General features: G+C 40.2%; 1 protein-coding gene across 1 annotated transcript in view; it reads right to left on the minus strand.

Annotated features, from left to right (window-relative positions):
- Positions 1-23,611, minus strand: part of TANGO6 (transport and golgi organization 6 homolog) — a 142,435-nt gene that overhangs the window by 58,843 nt on the left and 59,981 nt on the right. The gene's annotated exons all lie outside the window — the stretch shown is intronic.

Below are 23,611 nucleotides of genomic sequence, written 5' to 3' on the forward strand. Positions count from 1 at the left end.
GGATTGAAAGGCAAATTAACCCAGACAGCCTGTGATGGGATGAACACTAAGGCATTTAAACCCACCTCTGTAATTCTCGGCAATGGCTGCCCTTTATTTGAGGTGACAAGACAGCGAGTGGAAAGAACATGGGACTGGCAGTTCTAGTCCCAGCCCTATATAATTTCTAAGGTCACTTCCAGCACTGACATTCCATGATTTATGAGTTATAGACTCTTGAAGCAGAGGCTAGATGACTGCAATCATGGTAGGGGTTCACACAACAGCAGGAGAAGACTGGATTAAGTGCCTTCTAGAATCCTGATTCCGAGACTTTAAGGTTCTATGACTTCTATTGTCCCTGCCAACAAATCGGCCTGAAACACAGCAGTGATTCCTGTCTCTGTGCAGTTCTCCATTCCAGTATGAGTTCTCTCTGTAAAATGTCAACAGTAAGAGCAGTTTCCACAAGAAATACCTTCAGAGATTCTGGGCCTACTCAATAGTAGATGTATGCTATGGCTGAGTTCCCTGACCAGAAATAGGGACGATCCTGCTCTTGACTCCCCCTTCCTAGGACTTGCTAATCCCTTCTCCCATCATGCCAGTACCTCCCAAACGTGTGTCTGCAGCAGTGTTATCGTATCTGTGCCCAGCTCCATATCAAGCAAACTTTAGAGGGATGGCAGGAGGAAGAGACCTAAGACAGGACCAGAAATAAAGCTCCTGGTCTCAAAGCATATAAATACAAATTCCATCACTGTGGTTGGGTGGGTGGGTGGTGGAAAAGGTTACATAACGTCTAAAGAATAGTGAGGAAAAAGAAAAGAAAAAAAAACCTTGAAATTTCTAAATATACCCAGGATGAAGATGCTTCTCACTACCTCCTCCTCAATCTCAGATGATGGTCCATCATCTCTGGCCTGGTGTTTTTCAATGATCTCCTAATCAGTCACACTGCTTCTACCCTATCCCCTAATTGCAGCTGGAACTTTCTGGTTAAAACATAAACCAGTCCCTAGCCGGTTTGGTTCAGTGGATGGAGTGTCAACCTGCATGCGAACTGAGGGGTCCCTGGTTTGATTCCAGTCAAGGGCACATGTCCAGGTTGCAGGCTCAATCCCGGTGGGGGGTGTGCAGGAGGCAGCCGATCAATGAGAACTCCCATCATTGATGTTTCTATCTTTTTCTCCCTCTCCCTTCCTCTCTACCAATAAAAATATATATTTTAAAAAGATTAAAAAATAAATAAACCAGGCTCCATCATTCTTCTGTCCAAATTCCTCAATGGTTTCCCTTTTCCCTAAATATGGGCAGCTCCCAATCCCCACCTGCCTTTGCTTTCTCTCTGACCTCATCTTTTACCATACTCTCCTTTGCTCCCTACAGTCAACTCTGGACTCCTTGCTGTCCTTAGAGTAGACTGCCTGCCTTACTTTTCCCTCTGCCTACCCTCTCAGCCTGCTTCATTTTTCTTCTCAACACTTACTATTACCTGACATGTTATATATTGCTTATTTATTGACTGCTCTCCTCCTTAAAATGTGAACTCTACAAAGTCAAGGACTTATTTTATTCCCTGCTATAGTTTAAATGCCTAGAAGAGTGTCAGCACATAGCACGTGCTCAATAACTATTTGTTAAATGAATGAATGGACAAAAGGGTTCAAAGACAGAGTCTTGATATAAATTTTAGGAATTAAGAAAGATGGGAAGGAGTGATATAAATGTTTGAGAAATCTATAATTATTTTTACCTGACTTTACCATTCTCCTGTTTAAGCTTGACAATCTTGCAGGCAAAGTCTACATACTGCTTTCTATGTTACAGATAGTGATTCCATTCTTTTATAAATCAGATATACACAAAGGCGGAGCACCTGCTGTGGGCTGTACCTGCCTGCCCATTCTCTTTTCTGTCCTCCCCATCCCTACCTTTTCATTGCTTTGGGAAAAAGCTGGGAAGTCTCTGCAGGTGGTCCTAAGCCATAGCTCTCTTTATGTGGCCTCCAATTTTATACAAACAGAAGCACTGCTCTTAAGGGAGTTTCAGGCTGTGGCAGAACCTGAATTAGATCACTTCCCTGTTGGCAAAATGTGACCCAGCATTTGTAGTTAGCTCCTTTATGTAAAAAAATGGACAACTTCTTGGAGGTCCAAGGTGGAATTAGAAACACCTAAGCATAGGAAAAAGGTCTGTGGCTTAAGAAAAGGATAAATTAATTGTTTACCAAGGGAGAGAAAGGAAAAAGCTTCCCAGTTCTGAAAGAACCCCAAAGAAAAAGTGAATTGGTGGCTGGTAACTGCAATTCTGGTAGATGTTGTATAGTTAATATGTTACAAGGCCCAGTACATATTATAGATCTGTTGCTGTTGTAATTAGCTTTCCACCAGAAATTCCCAACTAAAAAACCTGGTAAATTTGCTTCCTTTTGGAAATACAGGTTGGGACTTTATTTTTAAAAATATATATATTTTATTGATTTTTTTTTTTTACGGAGAGGAAGGGAGAGGGATAGAGAGTTAGAAACATCGATGAGAGAGAAACATCGATCAACTGCCTCCTGCACACCCTCTACTGGGGATGTGCCCACAACCAAGGTACATGCCCTTGACTGGAATCGAACCTGGGACCCTTCAGTCCACAGGCCGATGCTCTATCCACTGAGCCAAACCGGTTAGGGCAGGTTGGGACTTTATAATGGAAATCAGTGGAAAAGTGGAATTTGCTTTATAAATCTTTGATCTATGTCTAGCTTTTCTAAAGCATATGTATTACTAAAATCCCTCCTACTGTAGTTTATGCCTATTTTCTCTCATTAATCTTTGGCAGAGAACAGTTTATTTACTTCTATGAGCAGTTTATTATCCTTCTATATACTTCAAAACGAGCTCTTGATTTCCTCTCTGTAGCAGGCATTTTTGGTTGCACAGAGCATCTACTCACTCTCCTGCTAACAGCACCTCGTGTTCCTTTGGTAAGTATCCCTTCTCGAAGCTCCACTCTCAGCCTACATGGTTTGAGTGCAGCTAACATCCTACTTTCTCTCCCTCCTGTGTGAACTCATGTCCCAGGCTGGCCAGTTAGGATATTCCATCACATCCCCACCACTATGAATGGTTCAGGAATGGGCAATGCGATTCAATCCTGGAGCCCACATCAGAACTACTGGGAAAGATAAGTTCTTTTTACTTTCTTTCCTGTTGAAGTTATGAGCCTGAAGCTGCCAGTGACCACCGTGTGGAAAAAGCACCCCTAAAAATGGTGCCGACACCGAGGAGGGTCAAGCCAAGAGTGGGAAGGAGAAAAGGAAGAGACCCGATGGCATCCTTTGAGCCCCTGGATCCGACTGTACGCCTACCAGCTTGAATCTTTGGATACATAAGGCAATAATACCCTATATGCGTATGTCAGTTTGGTTTTTTTTCAACCAAAGTAATCCTAACACAGTCTTCTTCATATATATTTTTACTTAATTTCAGATTTATTTTTTTACTTTTCCTACCAGGGAGTTACAAATTCTCCCAATCTTGCATAAAAAGATTGCCAATAGCAAAGTAGTTTCCTTGCTTCCCACAGTCCCACATTAGCAACTGTTTATCTTCCTGCTGGCCTGCTCCGCAGACTGCTGCCAAATGACCCTCTGACTGTTTGCGTTTTACCGTCTAGGATACGGTTGCCACCTATGAGTTTACAAATCCATAGAGAACAAAGGCAGTTCCCTCCTCACTATTACATCAAGCAGTGCAGAGAATTGTATATGATGGTTAAGACTGTATAACAATGTAAAGGGATGAAGTTTTGTGTGGCTGTTTTTGTTTTCTTATTTGAAAAGTTTTCTGAATTGTGACAAGGGAGGAAACATGGCCATAACCTTCACATGAACCTTGACCTCTCACACTTGATAATTCCTTTGTAATTTGAAAATGAGGTAATTTCTGGGTCAGCACAGGTTTCAAGGAAACATGACACACCAATCCCTTTGGCAATCAGACGCAAATGATTGTGTGAGAGATAGCTGCTCTTGCTCTGATTCCTAGGAAAACAGCCATGTATTTCAAGATGTGGTATAACGATAAGATACATAGTAGGTAAAGGTAAAACAAACTGGCAAGAGTTCATGAAAGCATTCTGACGTGCGTTTTGGGGCAACACATAGGATATAGGCAAATTAACTTAAAATATTATTAAAAGTACTTTATACAACAAAAAAGACAATCAACTTTGCAAAATAACTATGCTTTTTTTTCTCTCCCAATGACTTTCATGATAAAGACAAAAATGTATTGTTAAAAATAGTGTTAAGAAAAAAAGAAAACAAACAAAAACCAAAATAGTGTTGACTTCAATATGATCCCTCAGACCTCCAGCAGTGACAGTGGATTAGGTGTAGTCTCACCTTACACAGTATGCTTACATGTCGGAAAGACAGCCTAATTCTAGATCTCTTTGCTGCCCTGGTCAGGTGGCTCAGTTGGTTGGTATGTCAGTCACCCCGTATACCAAGAGGTGGTGAGTTTGATTTCTAGTCAGGGCACATACCCAAGTTGGGGGTTCAATCTGGTTTGGGGTGCATACAGGAGGCAACTGATTGATGTTTCTCTCTCACATCGATGTTTCTCTCTCTTTCCCTCTCTCCCTGCCTCTCTCTAAAATCAACAACAAAAAATGTCTATGCTGACTGGCTCTATCCCAAGTACCTGCTAAACCACCCCACTTCAAAACTAACCTGCCTCATTCCCATAGGCAGCTAATCACCTATCTCCCCAAATCCACATCAACCTAGAAAACCACCTACTCAAACCTCTCAGGTATATCTGCCGAAAAACTATAAGATACACAAAACCCACATACTGTGTGATTCCATTTAGTTAAAACAGATAAATTTATAGACAGAAAGTAGATTTAGTGGTTACCCTGGGCTGTGGGAGTTGGAGGGAAATAAGGAGTGACTGCTATGGATATGGAGTTTTTATCTGGAGTGATAAAAACATTCTAAAATTTTTTGTGGTGATGGTTACACATTGTGATTATAATAAAACCCACTGAACTGTATACTTTAAGTTGGTGAATTGTATGGTACATCAATTACGTCTAAAAATTATTATAAAAAACTATAAGAAAATATTTCATAGCTACACTTTTAGGTTTTTAGGCTAGAAGAAAAAGGGAGAAAATATAGCACATCATGAATGTAAAGAGAAATCTGCCAAGCAAAGTATCAGCTTCTTTTTAACGTCCAAATCTCTTCTGGTTTCCCTGAAGGGTGAGGGCAGAATGAGGGAGAAAATGATTTGTTATTTGAATGGGAAAACAAATCAAGCATTTCATATTTTACGGGTTCTGTTTTGTTTTGTAAGAAAATTATTACATTTAAAAATCTACATTCTGTGGTAAGCCAGATAATCTACTCTAGGAATTTATCCTAATAGATATCGGACCACAGATAGTCAAAATTCCTTAAGTACAAAATCGTCACTGTGGCACTCTTTGGAAAGATTGAAAACAAATGAAATGTTCATTAATAGAGGATTGATTAAGTTGTGGTCATTTAACAGAATGCATCCATAAAAAATAAATAAGCTTTTAAATAACTGATAAGAAATAAGTCCTAAGATCTATTAAGTGAAAAGCAAGACACAAAACAATGTGTATATAATTTGTGTACATAGGGCAAATATACTCATAAAGTAGTTCTGAAAGGATACACAAGAAAGTAATGATGTTAGTTGTTTTGGGGTAAGAAAATGAGGCGTTCAGGGGATAGATATGAGAGAAAATACTTTTTATTCTGTATCTTTTTGTACCTTGTGAATTTTGAACCATGAATTTACCGATCAAATAAAAATAAATGTAAGTTTTTAAAAATCTGTGGTAACAGGCATGGTTTTTTAAAATAGAATAGCCTCTTTTAAACGTGAAAATGTAAAAAGAATTTTCACTCAAACATAGCAGAATGACGAAAAACATTTGTATTCTCTTCTTCCTGAAATGCTACTAAATTAATGATTAAGGAGTAAAAAGGGTATAAACCCACAAACAAGGATAAAGAGAGTAAGATAGGTGTCAAAGGCTGAAATTTGGGTAAAGAGAACAAAGGTAGAAAAAAATTATATGTATTTGATAGATCATTTGGAAAAAACTAGTAACTATTAAATAGAAAACTAAGCAAATATATAAGAAAGGAAGACTGAACTGGGCTCAGCAATGAATAATACCCTTATTATTAATGGGTAGCAAATGCTACCCAATGATGCAGTCAAAATTGTGATGGGGAAAAGACAAGAGGAGAAGGGGTATAGGTGGGCATACAGCGTATACATGTGTCTGTGCCTGCGCTAAATCCTCACCCTATATGTAGAAAATAAGTACATAGTGTCCAAAATTGTTTAAATCAAGAGAGATAAGTATAAGCATTTTCTTTATAAATGAGGAGATAATCACTAGGAAAAAAATACTTTAAAAGAGTGTGGTGAGGGGAATGGCTATCTCTGTGAGGGAGTAAGAAAGGTAGGGGATAAGCTTTTTGAACCTTTACAAACTATGTCTGAAATAAATTTATAAAAATAAGTGATTTTGAAAAACTAAAAAGAAGATAAAATGCATATTAACCTGTGGAGGAATCCCTAGTTTGAAAGAACAATGATAGTCAGGCACAAGGAAATTTTCCTCTGATTACAGAAAGATAATCACCAATTGGGATTGTCCTCTAGCTCTATGACAGAGAGATAATAAAGGTAGACCAAGAGAAGGAAAATATTACCCTTTAGTAGGTTACTTCACTTGCTTCATTTGAGACCTCTCATGGTGGAAACTAACAATAACTTCAGCTCTAAGAATCTAGGAAGTCGCACAAAGTGGGGAAGTTGGTTATTAACTCAAGGAAGTATGGGGAGCTCAACTGAATAGCTGGGCTGCTTTTGTAATTAAAGTAAATGATAATATCTAGCCAATTTCATGTTAAGTTTTTCTGAAGCTCCAAAGTTGTGTTAAGTGTAGACAAGCCCCAACAAATTTATAAAGATTCGAGATGAATGAGTGTTACTTAGGCCTGAGGAAAAAACAGGGTTAGGCATAATAGAAGACTAACAGCTGAAAATTTGTAGAAACTGTACCTAGTATCTATCTTTTTAAACCAGGATCTAAATCAGTGATGGCGAACCTATGACACGTGTGTCAGCCCTGACACGCGTAGCCATTTCTGATGACACGCGGCCGCTGAGGCGGCTGCATGCCCAGGATGAAACATTTGCTGCTCCTGAGGATGAAACATTTGCGAAATAATGTTTTTTCCTCAAAGTGACACACTACCCGAGTTATGCTCAGTTTTTTGGCGAAGTTTGACACACCAAGCTCAAAAGGTTGCCCATCACTGATCTAAATAATATATTCAAATACTACGCCCTAGCTGGTTTGGCTCAATGGATAGAGCATTGGCCTGCGGACTGAAGGGTCCCAGGTTCGATTCTGGTCAAGGGCACATGCCCAGGTTGTGGGCTCAATCCCCAGTATGGGGTGTGCAGGAGGCAGCTGATCAATGATTCTCTCTCATCATTGATGTTTCTGTCTCTCTCTCCCTCTCCCTTCCTCTCTAAATTCAATAAAAATATATTTTTAAAAAATACCAAATACTAAAATAATGCCAATATACATTTGCTTAAACTGTTTTCGAATTCCCATTTTGAAGAGGGAAAAAGTAAAAACAAGTGAATAATCTATATTTACTGAAAGTTAACTGTACTTATTGGAAGTCATTTGGATCATGAAATATTATTATAATAAATAAAAATGCATTTATTATTAATATTATAAGTAGTAAAGACAATAAAAATTCCTAACATTTATTGTTTTCAATATGCCAGGCAAAGTCCTGAGCACGTGACATTATTTACCCATTTAATGCTTTCGAACAATCCTTTGAAATAGGTAATACCATCATTCCTAGTTTTACTGAGGAGGAAGTTGAGGAACAGAGGGGTAAAAACATAGCCCAAGAATACAGAGTTGCCACTTGGCAGAGCAGAACTGCAAATTTGCACTCTGTCATCCCTGGGCTCACCTGGCAGCGCCTAAGAGAAATCTGTGCTGGGACAATACTAGCTCCGCAAATCCTACCCCCAAAGATACAAACCTTACATTTTCAAGTATATGATGTCAGCCTCACTCCATAAAATTTACTTTCTGTTGGACTCCAAGATCAGAGGAAGGAGAAACACTTTGCATACGGCTTCCCATATGAATAGGCAGAGTCCTCTACTGGGTCCGGCTGGGCTTCATGGGGACTGCTTTGTTCTCAGTTGGTGGAAAAGGAGGTAGTGATGTTTATTAAATTCACAAATGACTCTAACTTGAGATGCTGTTGCCATTAATGATGACAGAGGAGCCACACAAATGGAAATCCAAACCTTGGATTTTAATGAGTTCCAGTTTTTAACCAGTGATTCTGAAAATACCTCCACTCCACATCTTTATGGGCTACTGTAAGGCCTCTAAATCTCTTAATTCTACTACCCTCCCCAAATGAATAAAATGAAACCCAAAACAGCACTGTAAAGCTTAGGGTCCACCCTGTCTCTATCAAATAACTTAGGGCAATAGAGAGGAAGGAGTAAGAGAACAGAGCTGAGAAAAGCAGAGGCGCAAGAATACCACTGTGATCAAGGGCTCTGTTTTATGCACAGAAATACGAACAAAGCTGCTCTAATACTGACTGAAGGCATAAGTGAGGAAGGAAGGAAAAGAAAACAGCAATTATCACTTCTCTGGGAGTAATCATTGCCCTACATGTTCAGAGAAACTTGCGTCAACTGATTGTGGCTGACAAATAAGCAGAATGTTATTCATTTAATTCCTTTATGTAGCTTTCAAAGAGTGAAAAATCACATTAACATTCTCTTTATGCTATCAAAAGAAATGTTTACTGCTAAAAAGAAAATAGGAGCTTCTGATTTCCCAGGAAACAATAAGTTGTTCTCTTTTAGACTCGGTAAGAAAATAAAACCCTTTACAACTCCTAAAGACCCCAAGATGGGTGGTCCTGGTAGGAGTACCACCAGAACTTCGGATTCATTTTTTTTTTCTGAGTTTCTGCTGGCATTTCACCTGAAGCCTACGCAAAGGGAAACTGCAGAATCAGCAACAATGACTGATGCGTCAGGTTCTCACTAGTTTTGAGAGAGCCAAAGCCTCCCAGGGGAGTTGTCACCTGGCCTGAAGCTCTAACAAGACAGGGCTGATCTTGCAGTCTCCGATGTCTTCCGGCCAGGAGACTTGCTCTGTGCTTTGGGTACCAAACAGTGACACAATCAAGATATAAATATTTCTGAAATTCTCCCCTTTTTCCTCAGTTAAGCCTGGCGATTGTCCTGATGAGATGATTAGGCAAGTCTTTGTGACAGGCACTAGGACTGGCTTAGAAAACGTGATTGTTGTGAAATCAGCAACCATGCCTTGTAGGACTTAAACTATAGTTTCATAGGGAAACCAGGCAGAGATACTATAACCTCCCCTCCCTCCCTCCCACCCCCTCTGCCCCCGCCAAGAGTCCCTTCTCCCTCATAAATGCACATTCACACTAAACACTTTGTCTACAATTTCCCGGAGTGACCAGACCTAGTCATGGACCCTGTAGGGGCCCTGAAGCATAGCTGTTTTCAGCTGAGCTACCTCATCATTACTGGAAATAAAAGACAGAAATGTATTTTCTTCCAAATTTCGTGTAGTTTGAATTTAAGACTTAATGTTTCAATCCACCGGACAAATATGGCTCATGCTGAGGTTTCTCTGTGTTAGTAATAGTCAGCATATCAGATTTTCCATTTATAAATTGTCATTCCAAACAAGCATCTTCCCTCCCAAGCCTTTCCTTTACTGCTGTGTCACTGAGCTTAACCTGAAGTTACTTTTACATTTTCACTTACAATTTTTGACCCACTGACCTAACTGATCCTCTCAGCACCCTAATAAGTGCTCCATGTCACCGTGTCTAACACATCTAGGTGACAGATCAACCACACTGTGCCCCTAGAGCACCACAGTGACGAGCAGAGCAGGGTGGCTCCATGAGCTGCCATTTTCCGTGTATGTCCTTATGATGAATAGACACGTCAGGGTCAAATTTTGCTGCTAATTTAACCAGCTGGCTGCTGAATTGCAAGGCAAGAAATAATAGATATGTTTAATTTGATCTCATTAGTATTCTCTGACTTAATAACTTTGCAAATGGAATCACTTTACAAACTAAATATAGAAAAGTTATTAGCATGGTCTGGTTTCTAAGCAACCATTTCATTAAGAAAAGCTCCACTTGGGAAAAACATCTGTTTGTCAGTAAGGTTTCCGCTGTCATCACATAAATTCATGGTGAGGAAGCCACGGCCACCATGTGATTAGTAATCCCTCATTGTGAGAAGGTCGACAGGGGGCACTACAACAGAGGGAGCCATCTGTTTCGATCTGTTCTAGTCCCTGCAGCTTGTTACCATGAAATGATCCCGTTTTGCTAAACAGCCACATAATTTAAAAAACATTATCTTCCGATGATAAAAGCAATAACTGTTTATACGAAAAAAATGTGAAAAATATAAGAAAAAGGCACAAATAAGAAACAAAGAGCATTTGACTTTTTGACAACTTCATGTTAGATCTTATTTAATCCCACAGCTAAAAAAGAAAATTATTTGAAAACCATTGGTCTAAAATAACTCCATATGGTTTTACCTTTTTCATTTGGAATTAGAATGATTTTTTTTTTTAATGGCTCAGGGCTGTGTGCTGGACAACTGAGTTTAGAGACTTGTACAGATAGCCAAACATACTCACTGCATTTCATGAAAACAGTCTCAAAAAGAGATAGCATCCTCTGACAGCGGTGAGGAGGGTGCTGAAAAGTGTTGTGTGGCATGACACATCACATATGACATGTGTTATAAAACTTCTTTGCTAGGTCAGATAGATGGCCTAAGATAGTGATTTTTCAAATCCTTTTTTGTTTTTAAATAGCAGACCTTTGTTTTCATATGAAGTCTTTAGAGGAGGCTCAATGAGAGAGAGAAAAGCAGAGTCCTCTGGTTAGAGTGGGGTTGATGGTGCCCCGAGCCCACCCAGCCCATCCCCTTTTCACTGACCCCAAGTGTCTGTAGAGCACAGGCATCCATGTAGTCCTTCTGGTCTGCAGGCCCCATTCTGCCACAGCACTACTGTTCCCTGTCATGAACACGTTCTTCCCATGTTTATTAGGTTAATTTCTAATCATCCACCAGGTCTCAGCTTATCTCTGTCAGGTAAAATGACCCAGATAGGTTCTCTTATCACGATGTACCTTTTCTTCACAGCATATTTCAATTCTTTTGTGTGATTATTTGATCAATATTTACGCCCTTCATGTCCTCCCCCACTCCAGCTATACATTCCATGAAGGCAGTGCATGACTCATAGTGCCCTCCCACATAGTAAGTGCACAGTAAATATTTGTTGAATAAATGAACAAATCTTTTAAACCATCAATAAAAAAAAAAAAATCAATGGCCAAAGATATTTTGCAATCCCTGACCAATGTGGCTCAGTTGGTTGGGTGTTGTCCTGCTCACTGAAAGGTTGCTGATTCAATTTCCAGTCAGGGCACATATCTGGGTTTCAGGCTTGGTCCCTGGTTGGGGGAAGCCAATCCATGTTTTGCTATCACATTGATATTTTTCTCTCTCTCTCCTTCTCCCTTCCTCTCTTCTCTAAAAATCAATAAAAAATAAAATGTAAAAAAAATCTTTTTAAAAAAATGATATTTTACAATTCTTTCTGTCCCTATCTAAGGACATGCCCTGGCAGGTGGGTGGGAGAGATGACCTAATTAGTAGGTCTTGGGTAGCTCAATGCTTGTGATCCGTTCCCTGAGGCTCAATTTGTTCCCAACCTCCCAGCTTCTTCAGGGACAGCCGAGATACCACAAGGTCAGGAAACATAACCAAGTTTAAAAGTCTAATGTAAGAATCTAAAAATGAGTTGCCAAAACTGTACAGATATCATTTAACTGCACTTTCTACTACTGCCCAAGGTCTCGACATGACCAAAGAGGAAGAAATTAATACTTCAGTTAAAAATGTTAAACTTATGATTCAGCAACAAAAGGAACTGTGTCATGGTTAATAAAAAATATAACTGGGCTTCTTAAGTATGTGAACATTTTCAAGAATCATCGTAACCACATCCGGTGAGATTAGGAATTTTCATTTGTATTTGAAATGAAGCGTAATGTAGGCTGCTTGCTCTTTAGTTTGGGAGAGAAAGGTAAGAACAGGGTGTCCCTCCAGCTGTTTCAGCAAAGCAGTTCCAATAACATGAATTGATTCTTTAGAGAGTAAAGGAATATTGTACTTAAAGTCTAATGATGAACTTGCTATTTTACTTGTGAGCTCTCTCACTATTTTATCATCCTTAACTTATCTTCAAATTCCAACTTCACTAAAGAAAGGGTGACTCCAGAGCAAAATTTAAGTAGTAACTGCTCTTCAGGGACGGTACTTATACCTTCTTAATGGTTTGTAGACATTTAAGCAACTGACACTAACCCAAGGTGTCTCACAATTGCCTTCTTGGTGGTGAATCTGACTATGACAGCTGGCTTAACATGCATAGGGAGGTAAAGGATTTGAAATTAGCTCTGGAAACCAAGAAATTAAGAAGTATTTAATTGTTTAGCTGAAAATATCAGGATCTACTGGTTCCATGGCTTACTTTTACTTTCTGCAAGAGCAGAAGTCATGATGATTTGAGAAAAGCAAGAAAATAGAGTGGAGAGGGGAGGGAAGTACAGAGAGGGATAAGAGCCTTGGCTCTGGAGTGGACTCCTGACTTCATCACTCATTGGTTGGCCTTTTACTGGTAAAAACCTATGAGCTTTGTTTTTTCGTTTTGTTTGTTTTTTTTGTCTGAAAAATGGGGAGATACATTGATTCTTATAGGGTTATGGTAAGGGCTAAATGAAACAATGTTAAGTTACATATGTGGTTGGTGATTAGCAAATCATGAGTGAAAATAAGAACAAAGGAAATATAAATAAAGTATCAACAAGCGTCAAATCCAGGAAGCCCATCCCCAAGACATGACGGATGGGCTGGTAACAACCACAAGACTTTAAAGGCTCCCTAGAGCCCACAGAGAAGCTCAGGTATCTGGCATCTCAACAGCCCAATCCCACTCTTCCCCTTCACGCCCACTTTGCTCCACTCACAACTTGAACTGCCTCCCTTCCTATACACTTGCCCCTCCTTTGAACATCTTCCTCCCTTTGCTTTTCTTTCAGTCTTAATCCCCTCACTCCATCTCCCCATGTCTAAATCTTGCTCATCTCTTCAGAGTCCTAAGAGCTCCATGAAAAACTACTTTTCTGAACTTTTTTTAAAATCCTCACCTGATGATATTTTTCCATTGATTTTAGAGAGAGGGAAAGACAGAGAGAAACATCCATGTGAGAGAAACACATAGATTGGTTGCCTCCTGCACTCGCCCTGACCAGGGCTGGGGCCAGGGAGGAACCTGCAACCAACGTATGTATCCTTTACTGGACTCAAACCTGGGACCCTTGGGTCCGCAGGTCGATGCTCTATCCATTGAGCCAAACTGGCTAAGGCCACTTTTCTGAATTTTTAAGGTTTATTTTTAAAATGCATAATTCTGTGATTTTTAGTATATTTACAAGGTTATGCAATGTTCACTATCTAATTCCAAAACATTTTCATCAGTCTCCCAAAGAAATCTCATAGTCATTATCAGTCACTCCTCACCCCTCTCTCCTCCCGTACACTGGCAACCACTAACCTACTTTCTTTCTTCTTCTTTTTTTAAAAAATATATATTTTATTGATTTTTTACAGAGAGAGGAAGAGAGAGGGTAGAGAGCTAGAAACATCGATGAGAGAGAAACATTGATCAGCTGTCTCCTGCACACCCCCTACTGGGGATGTGCCTGCGACCAAGGTACATGCCCTTGACCGGAATCAAACCTGGGACCCTTCAGTCCACAGACTGACACTTTATCCACTGAGCCGAACTGGTCAGGGCCACTAACCTACTTTCTATGATGGATTTGTTTATTCTGGACATTTCATACGAATGGAATCATACAATATGTAGTCTTTTTTTTTTCTTCTTCTTTCACTTACCATGTTTTCAAGGTTCATCCATTTTGTAGCATGAATCAGTACTTCATTCCTTTTTATTGCCAAATAATATTCAATTATATAGCTATACCACATTTTTTAAAATCCATTCATGGGTGATGGATACTTAGGTTGTTTCTATTTTATTTTGGGAAGGGGTTATTACGAATAATGCGGTGATGAGAATTCACATATAAGCTTTTATGTGGACGTGCGTTTTCATTTCTCTTGGGTATTTATCCAGGAGTGGAATTGATGGGTCATGTGCTAATTGTTTAACTTTTTGGAAACTGTCAGACTGTTTTCCAGAGCAGCTGTACTGTTTCACATTTCCCCCAGCAGTACATGAGGGTTCTGATTTCTCTGTGGCCTCCTAATTTATATTATTTTAATGTAAGTTATTTTTAAATGTTATTTGTTGGCATGAGAAATGCAACAAGTATAAAAAATTCTATACAGAAAACTACATGTTTACATAGCCCACAATTTCATGCAACTGCATAAATCCCAGGACTGATTTCTGAAGCCCCTTTCCTGATGCTCCTAAAACGATGGAGATGCCCTGAATTGTGCTGAAACAATTATGACCATCATCGGGAAGCAGGGCTGGCAGTGTGAACTAACATACTCTCATACTCTACAGAAGATGAGTTTCAAAGATACACACAGAGCCCTAGCTGTTTGGCTCAGTGGATAAAGCATTGGCCTGCGGACTGAAGGGTCCCAGGTTTGATTCCAGTCAAAGGGCACTACCTCGGTTACAGGCTTTATCCCCCACCTTCCCACCCTGGTTGGGGCATTTGCAGGAGGCAACCAATCGATGTGCCTCTCTCACATCGATGTTTCTCTCTGTCTCTCCTCCTCTTTTCCACTCTCTCTAAAAATCAATAGGGAAAATGAGGATTAACAAATATACACAGAGGTTGCTTAAAATATGATATTGAACCACACACACAATCAAACAAATCTGAATGAGGTCAGCATATTATTAAATTCTAGAAAGGGCTGATTTATAGTGAAACTATTTCCCACAGGTAGGCTGGTTCTCATATATCTAAGACCATTGAAAACTCAGCTCTTGTACCTGGGAAACAGGAGCAACATGGGCACTAGGATTACTCTTCACTGTGGCAAAAGTACAGTCTTCAGAGCCAGAGACATTTACGATTCAAATCCTGATGTTGACACTTAGCATCTGTGTCATTTTGAGCCAGTTTCTTAACCTTGTTGAGTCTTAGTTCCCTCACCTGATAGATAGGAATAATAATTCCTGCCTTTCAGGGTTCCTGTGACTGGTACATAACAGGCACTCAATAAATAGTAACTTCCACAGTCCTTACGGCCATTTCTCTTATACAACAACTAGAGGCCTGATGCACGAAGATTTGTGCAAGAATGGGCCTTCCTTCCCCTGGCTGCCAGCACTGCCTTCGCTCAGGCCAGAGCCGCCTTTCTGCCTTCCCATGCTGCCCAGAGGCCCGGAGCGACTGGGGCAGTGTGGAACACCTGTGTCCCGCCCCCAACCGCTCAGCATCTGCATATGCAAATTAACCCACCATCTTTGTTGGGTTAATTTGCATACTCACTCCTGATTGGCTGGTGGGCATTGCAAAGGTACGGCCAATTTGCATCTTTCTCTTTTATTAGTGTAGATTATCCAGGGCAATCTTGGAAAGTGAAAATAACAAAGCTTGAAGTAGCCAGCTCATTATTTATTTACAGGTAAAAGTACTAAACTGCTAAATATTCTGAAACAAATCTGAATGTACCAATCTTTGACTGATGGAGGAAAACACTGAAGAGATATTCCAAAAATAAAGCTAATGTAAACATCAAGTGTACTGGCTTTGAAATACAGTCTTTGACCTGAGAGGGAGGGCATCCTATAGATCCCCTGGGCTATTGCAAGACAAGGTACAGTAAATAGGGAATCCCTGGGAAATGGGGCTAGTGCCAGCTCCACCACTCTCCCAGTTTCTGTGACTGTAGGCAAGTCTATTCTTCATTTATAAAAAGGTTATGATATCTGCTTTTATTGTATTTCAGGACTGTTGATAGAATCAGATCTTTCTAGATGATTAAGCATTATTCAATTTTAATAAATATCATTGATAATCATAATCACAATATCTGTGTGCTTTTTAAAAGCAGGACAATAGGGCCAATTTCTACCATTATTTGAAAGTTCTAGAGAAGTAAAATAGTATATTGGAAAGGAAAAAACAAGATTTGGAGGCCAAGAACAAGATTCAAATTACTTGCTAAATAATCTTGGAAAAGGGATTTAACCTATCCAAGTCTCAGAATTTTTAGCTATAAAATGGGATATCTCACATGATTCCCAAATATTAACTCAAAATGGATCACAGAACTAAATGTAAGAGCTAAAACTATACGACTTTTGGAAGAATACACAGAAGTATGTCTTCAATATCTTGGGTTAGGCATTGATTACTTAGAAATTATACCAAAAGTGCAAGCAATAAGAGAATGTTGATAAGGTGGACTTCATTAAAAGTAAAAAGTTCTGTGCTTTAAATGACAACATTAGTGAGAGAAAAGACAACACACAGAATGACAAAAAAATATTTGCAACTTATATACTTGATAAAAAAACCTGTTACCAGAATACATAAGGAACTCTTAAAACTTAATAATAAAAAGACAAATAACCCAATTTAAAAATGGAAAAATAATCTAAAAAGACATTTCTTCAAAGAAGAAATATAAAGGACATATTCTCATAAAAAGATGCTCAATTAGAGAAATCAAAATGACAATGACATACCACTTCCCACCCACTGAGAAGGGAATTAAAAACAAAGACAATAACAAGTATTGGCGAGGATGTAGAGAAATTGGAACCTTCACACACTGCTGATGGGAAAGTAAAATGGTGCACAACTTTGGAAAACAGTTTGGCAGTTCCTCCAAAGGATACATAGAGTTACTATATGACCCAGCAATTCCAACTGTAGGTATATACCCAGGAGAAATGAAAACATGTCCCCACAGCAACTCGTACAGTCAAAATAACCAAAAGTGAAAATAACTCAAACGAACATCAACTTATGAATTAACAATATAGCTAGTTAATCAATACAATGAATTATTTTTCAGCCTCAAAATAATGAAGTGCCAATCCATGCTACAACATGAATGGACCTCCAAAACATTAATGTTCAGTAAGAGTAGTCAGACACAAAAGATCACATATTGTATGATTCTATTTATATGAAATGTCCAGAATAGGCAAACCCAGAGAAACAAAGAGTAGATTAGTGGTTGCTAGGGGCTAGGGGGAGTAGGAAATACAAGAGACTGATAATGGGTACCAGGTTTCTTTTTGAGATGATGAAAAGGTTCTAAAATTAGATAGTGGTGATAGTTGCACAACTTTCTAAATATACTAAGAACCACTGACCTGCACATTTTAAAACGGTGAAATTTTAGGTATGTAGATTGTATCTCCCATAAGAAGTTTTAGAAATGGGGATAATGTCTACTTCCCAGAACTACTTCAAGAATTTACTGAGATAGCACGTATGAGAGACATCTGCTCAATGCTCACTCGTTAATTAGGTGGTACAGAAACCAGGTTAGGACATAAAAGACATCTTCCCATGTCAAGGACATAAATGGAGATGATAAACTTCACAGGGCTGCATTCCAAATTTCAGTGCCAGATCCAATTAGATGGTCCTTCAAGGGATAGAATTATTTTCAGTTAATGGTTTCCCAACTTACTTTATTTGAGGTAGAAATCTGAGAATGAGATAGGGAGTTCAGTCTCTGACAAGTTAAGATTTGTATCCTGCCCAGTTGAAACGCTGTAAAAACAATTTCACCTTGTGTCTACCTTCCCCCTTCGGGCCCTTTGCCTTTCCTTTCCTTGGCTCTTTTGTCAGAAATGGAAACTCTCCTCTGAAAGGAAGAGAGTGGAAGAGTTACAGCGATTTGTTTGGGCATGTCAAGATGTCTAGATTCTCCTTACTACACACACTGGCTTACTTCCACCTTCATGCTTGGCTCAGAGCCTAGGGTTTTTTGTTTTCTGTTTTCTTTCTTTCTTTCTTTTTCAATAAGCCTGGTAGTTTTATCCAGAGATCCTTTTGACACCGATGGGGATCACTTGGATCCCTGAAATACAGCTGTCTCTGGTGTTGCTTTCAAAATGTCCTTTAAATAACTGAAAGTAACTGAGAAGACACAGAGCCACAATGTGATAAATAACCTGGTTATAATATCTTATTGAAGAATACCACTTATTTACTCATCACATTAATTACTAAACACCTACTTCAAAACTGAAATGTGAAAATGCCCAAAACATGGAATATAAATTATGGGTCTCTCAAGGATATATTTTAACTCCAATATTTGAAAAGAGGACTTGTACTATCTGTTGAGTGAGTTTATTTAATTCTCCTCTAATGCATGCCTAGACTGCAAAGTGGTAAGAAATTACCAAAAAAAAAAAAAATTAAATAAAAATAAAAAAATTTAAAAATCCAAAGACAAAACAATAAATACAAAATATCAATAAATTAAGCAAAAGGTACATTGTAACTTTCATATGGAGCCAGTTAGGTAGCCTAGAAAGGAAAATATTAAACACACACACACACACACACACACACACACACACACACACTCCCCCAAACTAATGCTACTGGAACCACAGCCAAGGGCTCCTAATACTGTAGGACATTTACAAGTGGGCTGGTCTTATCTGACTGGAAGTCCAGAATGGCTTGGCTCCTGGAGCGCTTTAGGCCTGGGCAAAGGACATTGGCAATGCAGGTGGGAAAATTCAGTTCTTTCCTTTCTTAATGGGAAATTCACCTAAGGCCTTGGCCTATAAGTGTATGTTACAAACACCAAAAACATCAATTAATTCAAACTTGCCCATCGAGGGGAGCTGAGAACAGAAATTACACCTCTACCTCCCATGTTCTTCATCACCAAATTAGCTACTAACTGATTAGCACACCAATTAAAATTACTAAATACAAACACAAAACCAACAGTTGAGATTTTTATAGCAGACCCTCGGGGCTAATGAGCTCAGTGGGTTAATCAGATAAGAAGTTTATTCTAAACAGCAACATTGCCACGTTAGGATGACACAAGGAGGCTTCCCAAAACCCAGCCCTAAAAAAAAATCAATGAGAAACATCTTCACATCTTTACAGTATTACAATTTCCCAGGAAAAGTACAAGATGACTTTTTTCTGAGCCTTACTCAGTATAGGCATTTTAATTATAGGCACTTCATTGATTTAATTCCAGTAAGTACCATGATTGTCATGTGGCTTCCTGAGCTCTATCGGGCCTCCAGACTTATCTCAGTTCCTGGACTCTTTGGCTTCTCAGCTGCAGGTAATTATTTTCTCTCTTGAAACCTTCTACTCTTTCAGTTTCTGCTCTCACCTAGTTATCCTTTTACCTCTTTGGGGGATCATTTTGCTTTTTAACCTAGTCACAACAACTCACTGTTCAAATATCCTATATAATAAAAGGCTAATATGTAAATTGTCTCTTCGACCAGGAGTTCGACCGGGAGTTCGACTGGGAGTTTGACCAGGGGTTGAGGCTGGCCGGCCAACCACCAGTGGCCCCTCCCCCCGGCTGGCCTAATTGTGGTGGGCTGGCAGGACCCCACTGGTGTACAAATTCATGCACCAGGCCTCTAGTTTTGTATATAATAGGTGCACAATAAATGTTTGCTGAATAAAGAGTAAATCCCAAGGCCTTCATCACTGTATAATTTCCCCTCTGTACTCGTTCTTAAGCTTCAACTTGTAGCTCTGTAGAGAACCAATTATACTCAAATTATACCATGAAATAAGGATCTGTATATGCCTTTGTGCTCTCAGAGAACTTTGCCTTTTGCAGATAAACAGAACACAGCATCACTGGCTTCAATTTTTCACCCCTTCCTGCATCCATGACCTTTGTCCTGTGATTTAGCAGTTTATCCCACGGGACAGAGAATATTTCTCTACCCTTTAACTTTTGGATTGGACCACATAACTTGCCTTAGACGACAGAATGAGGCAGAAGCACTAGGATTCTAGTTCCAAGCTTAGGCCAGAAGAGGCCTCTCAAGTCTATTCTTGCTCTCTTATACTTCTGCTCTCTTACCCACTCTTACACCATGGGAGCATGCCCTGGTAGGCTACCCGTCCAGGGACGATCAGGAACGTGTTTAGCAGAGCTACTACAGCTGACTCACAGACCTGAAGGGAGAAGCAGAGCTGCTGGGCCAAACCCAGCCTAGATCAGCTGAACCACATGGGTCTACAGGTGTGTGAGTAATAATAAATGATTTGTGTTTTAAGCTATTGAGTGTTGGAGTATATTGCTATCTATCTATCTATCTATCTATCTATCTATAAAAAGAGGTAATATGCAAATTAGCCAGAACACTAACAGTCACGACTGGCTCAGGAGGAGGTTTTGCGTGCAGATGGGCAGGAGGAGACTGCCTGTGTGGTGAGGCAAGCCATGGATGGAGCAGGCCTGGAGCGGACACATGCAGGGGGGCCTGCCCAAGCCGCCACGGCACGGCTGGAGCAGGCCCGGAACAGACACACACAGGGGGGCCTGCCCAAGCCACCGAGGCAGGCCAGCAGTCCCGCCTCTGTGCATGAGCTGCAGAGGAAACACCTTTTCTGACCGCTCATTGGCTAAGCTCCCTGTACGCCACTCACAGTGTTCTTGATAACTTGGGTAATAAGAATCCAAGAAGGTAATCTAGGGTTTTTCCACCTCACTCCTGGAGGAAAAAATGCAGGTCCGCTGCTGGAGGAGCTAAGAAATGTCATATCCTGCCCTAGCTGGTTTGGCTCAGTGGATAGAGCCTTGGCCTGTGGACCGCAGGGTCCGGGTTCAATTCTGATCAAGGGCATGTACCTAGGTTGCAGGCTCCTCCCTAGCTGGGGCCCAGGTCAGGGCTCATGCAGGCGGCAACCAATCGAAGTGTTCCTCTCACATTGATGTTTCTCTCTGTCTTTCCCTCTCTTCCACACTCTCTAAAAATCAATGGAAAAATATCCTCAGGTGAGGATAGGAAGGAAGAAAGGAAGGAAGGAAGGAAGGAAGGAAGGAAGAAAGGTAGGAAGAAAGAAAGAAAGAAAGAAAGAAAGAAAGAAAGAAAGGTCATATTCTATGAAAGAGACAACTTAAAAATGCCGAAAGAAAGTTGTCATTTTTTCGTGGTGAAGGGACTGGAGTCCGTGTTGATGAAAACACCTTGGCAGCTACGGCGACTGGCAGTGGCAGCAGCAGCAGGGTGATGGGGGTGGCGCCTTTCCCTGATCATCCCAGTTGCCTCCCGCAGAGGGAGTCCAGATTGCAGCTTAGAACATCCCCTGAGGGTTCCCGGACTGTGAGAGGGGGCAGGCTGGGCTGAGGGGACCCCCACGCCCCAGTGCATGAATTTCGTGCACCGGACCTCTACTGTAGCAATAACTAATGGACAGAATCAGCCTATTCAAGCTTTAGATCTGAGAAGTTACACAGATCATTATATTATTATCTAACAATCCAACAATAGAAGTACAGTGGAACCCCTTATCCATAGTGTTGCTTTCCACTGTTGCCTCAATCAACCATGGCCCAAAAATATTAAATGAAAAATTCCAGAAATAAACAAATCATACATTTTAAATTGCTTACTGTTCTGAATAGCATGATGAAATTGCACGCCATCCATTCCATCCTATCCAGGATATAAATCATCCCTTTGTCCAACGTATCCACACTGTACACACCACCTGCCCATTAGTCACTTATTAGCCATCTCGGTTATAAGATCTATCAGACTGACTGTCATGGTATCACAGTGATTGTGTTCAAGTAACCCTTAGTTTACTTAATAATGGCCTCAAAGTATAAGAGTAGTGATGCTGTCAATTCGGATATGCCAAGGAAAAGAGGTAAAGTACTTCCTATAAGTGAAAAGATAAAAGTTTTCAAATTAATAAGGAAAAATCATATGCTGAGGTAAAACCAAATCTTCTATCCATGAAATTGTGAAGAAGGGGGGAAAAATGTGTGCTACTTCTGCTGTCACACCTCAAACAGCAAAAGTTACAGCCGTAGCAAGTAGTAAGTGCTTAGTTAAGAAGAACAGGCGTTAAGTTTGTGGGTAGAAGAAATGAGCAAAAAATGTGTTCTGATTGACAGCAAGCAGTGTGTTGTGCCAGAGAGCACTGAGGCTGTCTATAGGAAGACTTCAGCAGGGATCCTCTTAAATGAGTGACACCAAGCGATTTCCTGCAAGCAAGGGGTGGTGACACAGAACCAGGAAGAGGCTTGGAAAAATTACTGAAAAGGCTGTGTCTGCCAATGAAGAAGATGCTACCACATTTCCAGCAGAGCTGAACAAGTTGCTTAGAGTTGAGGCTCCCACTGGGAGTCTTGGAATGTATCCACTGCCAATAAGGGCTGGGCGGGGGTTGGGGTGAGAGGGGGGAATAGTGTTCCATAAAATTCACTGATTTAAAGTGTACAATTCACCCTGGCTGGTGTGACTCCGCTGGTTGGAGCATCGTCCTGTACACCAAGATATGGCAGGTTTGATTCCTGGCCACGCCTGGCACATGCCTGGGTTGTGGGTTCCATTCCTGGTTGGGGCACATGTGGGAAGCAACCGATCGATGCTTCTCTCTCTCTGTCTCTCTCTCTCTGTCTCTCTCTCTCTCTCTCTCTCTGACTCCCTCTTCCTCTCTCTAAAATCAATTTTTTAAAGTGTACAATCCAATGGCTCCTAGCATATTCACAGAGTTATACAACTGTCACCATAATAAATTTTAAAATAATTTTATCACCCCAAGAAGAAACCACATGCCCTTTAGCTTTCACCTTCCAACCCCTTCTCCCCTTCCCCAGCCCTAGGCAACTACTAATCTACTTTCTGTCTCTATAAATTTGCCTGTTCTGGATATTTCATATAAAGGAACCATAAAATATGTGTGTTTTTGTGTCTGGCTTCTTTCACTTAACATAATGTTTTCAAGGTTCATTCATGCTGTAATGTGTTTCATTAACTCATTTTTTATGGCCAAATAACATTGCATTTTATGTACATACCATATTTTGCTTATCCGTTCATCAGCTAACGAACATTTGTATTGTTTCCACCTTTGGGCTATTATGAACACTCCTGTACAAGTTTTTGTGTGGACATACGTCTTCATTTCTCTTGGGTATATTACTAGGAGTGTAGCTGTTCAAGTGGTAACTCTGTATCTTTTCAGGGAACTGCCAGACTGTTTTCCAAAGTAGTGTACAACTTTGCATTCCTATTTAGCCCCTTTTTACAGATAAGGAACTGAAGCCCAAAGCGATTATGTAACTTGCTGAAGTTCATGTAGCTGAGAAGCAGGGAATGGGAGTTGCATCCAGGTGCTTTGTCTCCAGAGCCCTGGCTCCTGATGGCTATTCCACTGATGGAGCCGAGAGACACTGTG

The sequence above is a fragment of the Eptesicus fuscus genome, chromosome 21 (genome assembly GCF_027574615.1).
Source record: "Eptesicus fuscus isolate TK198812 chromosome 21, DD_ASM_mEF_20220401, whole genome shotgun sequence".
Lineage (NCBI taxonomy): Eukaryota > Metazoa > Chordata > Mammalia > Chiroptera > Vespertilionidae > Eptesicus > Eptesicus fuscus.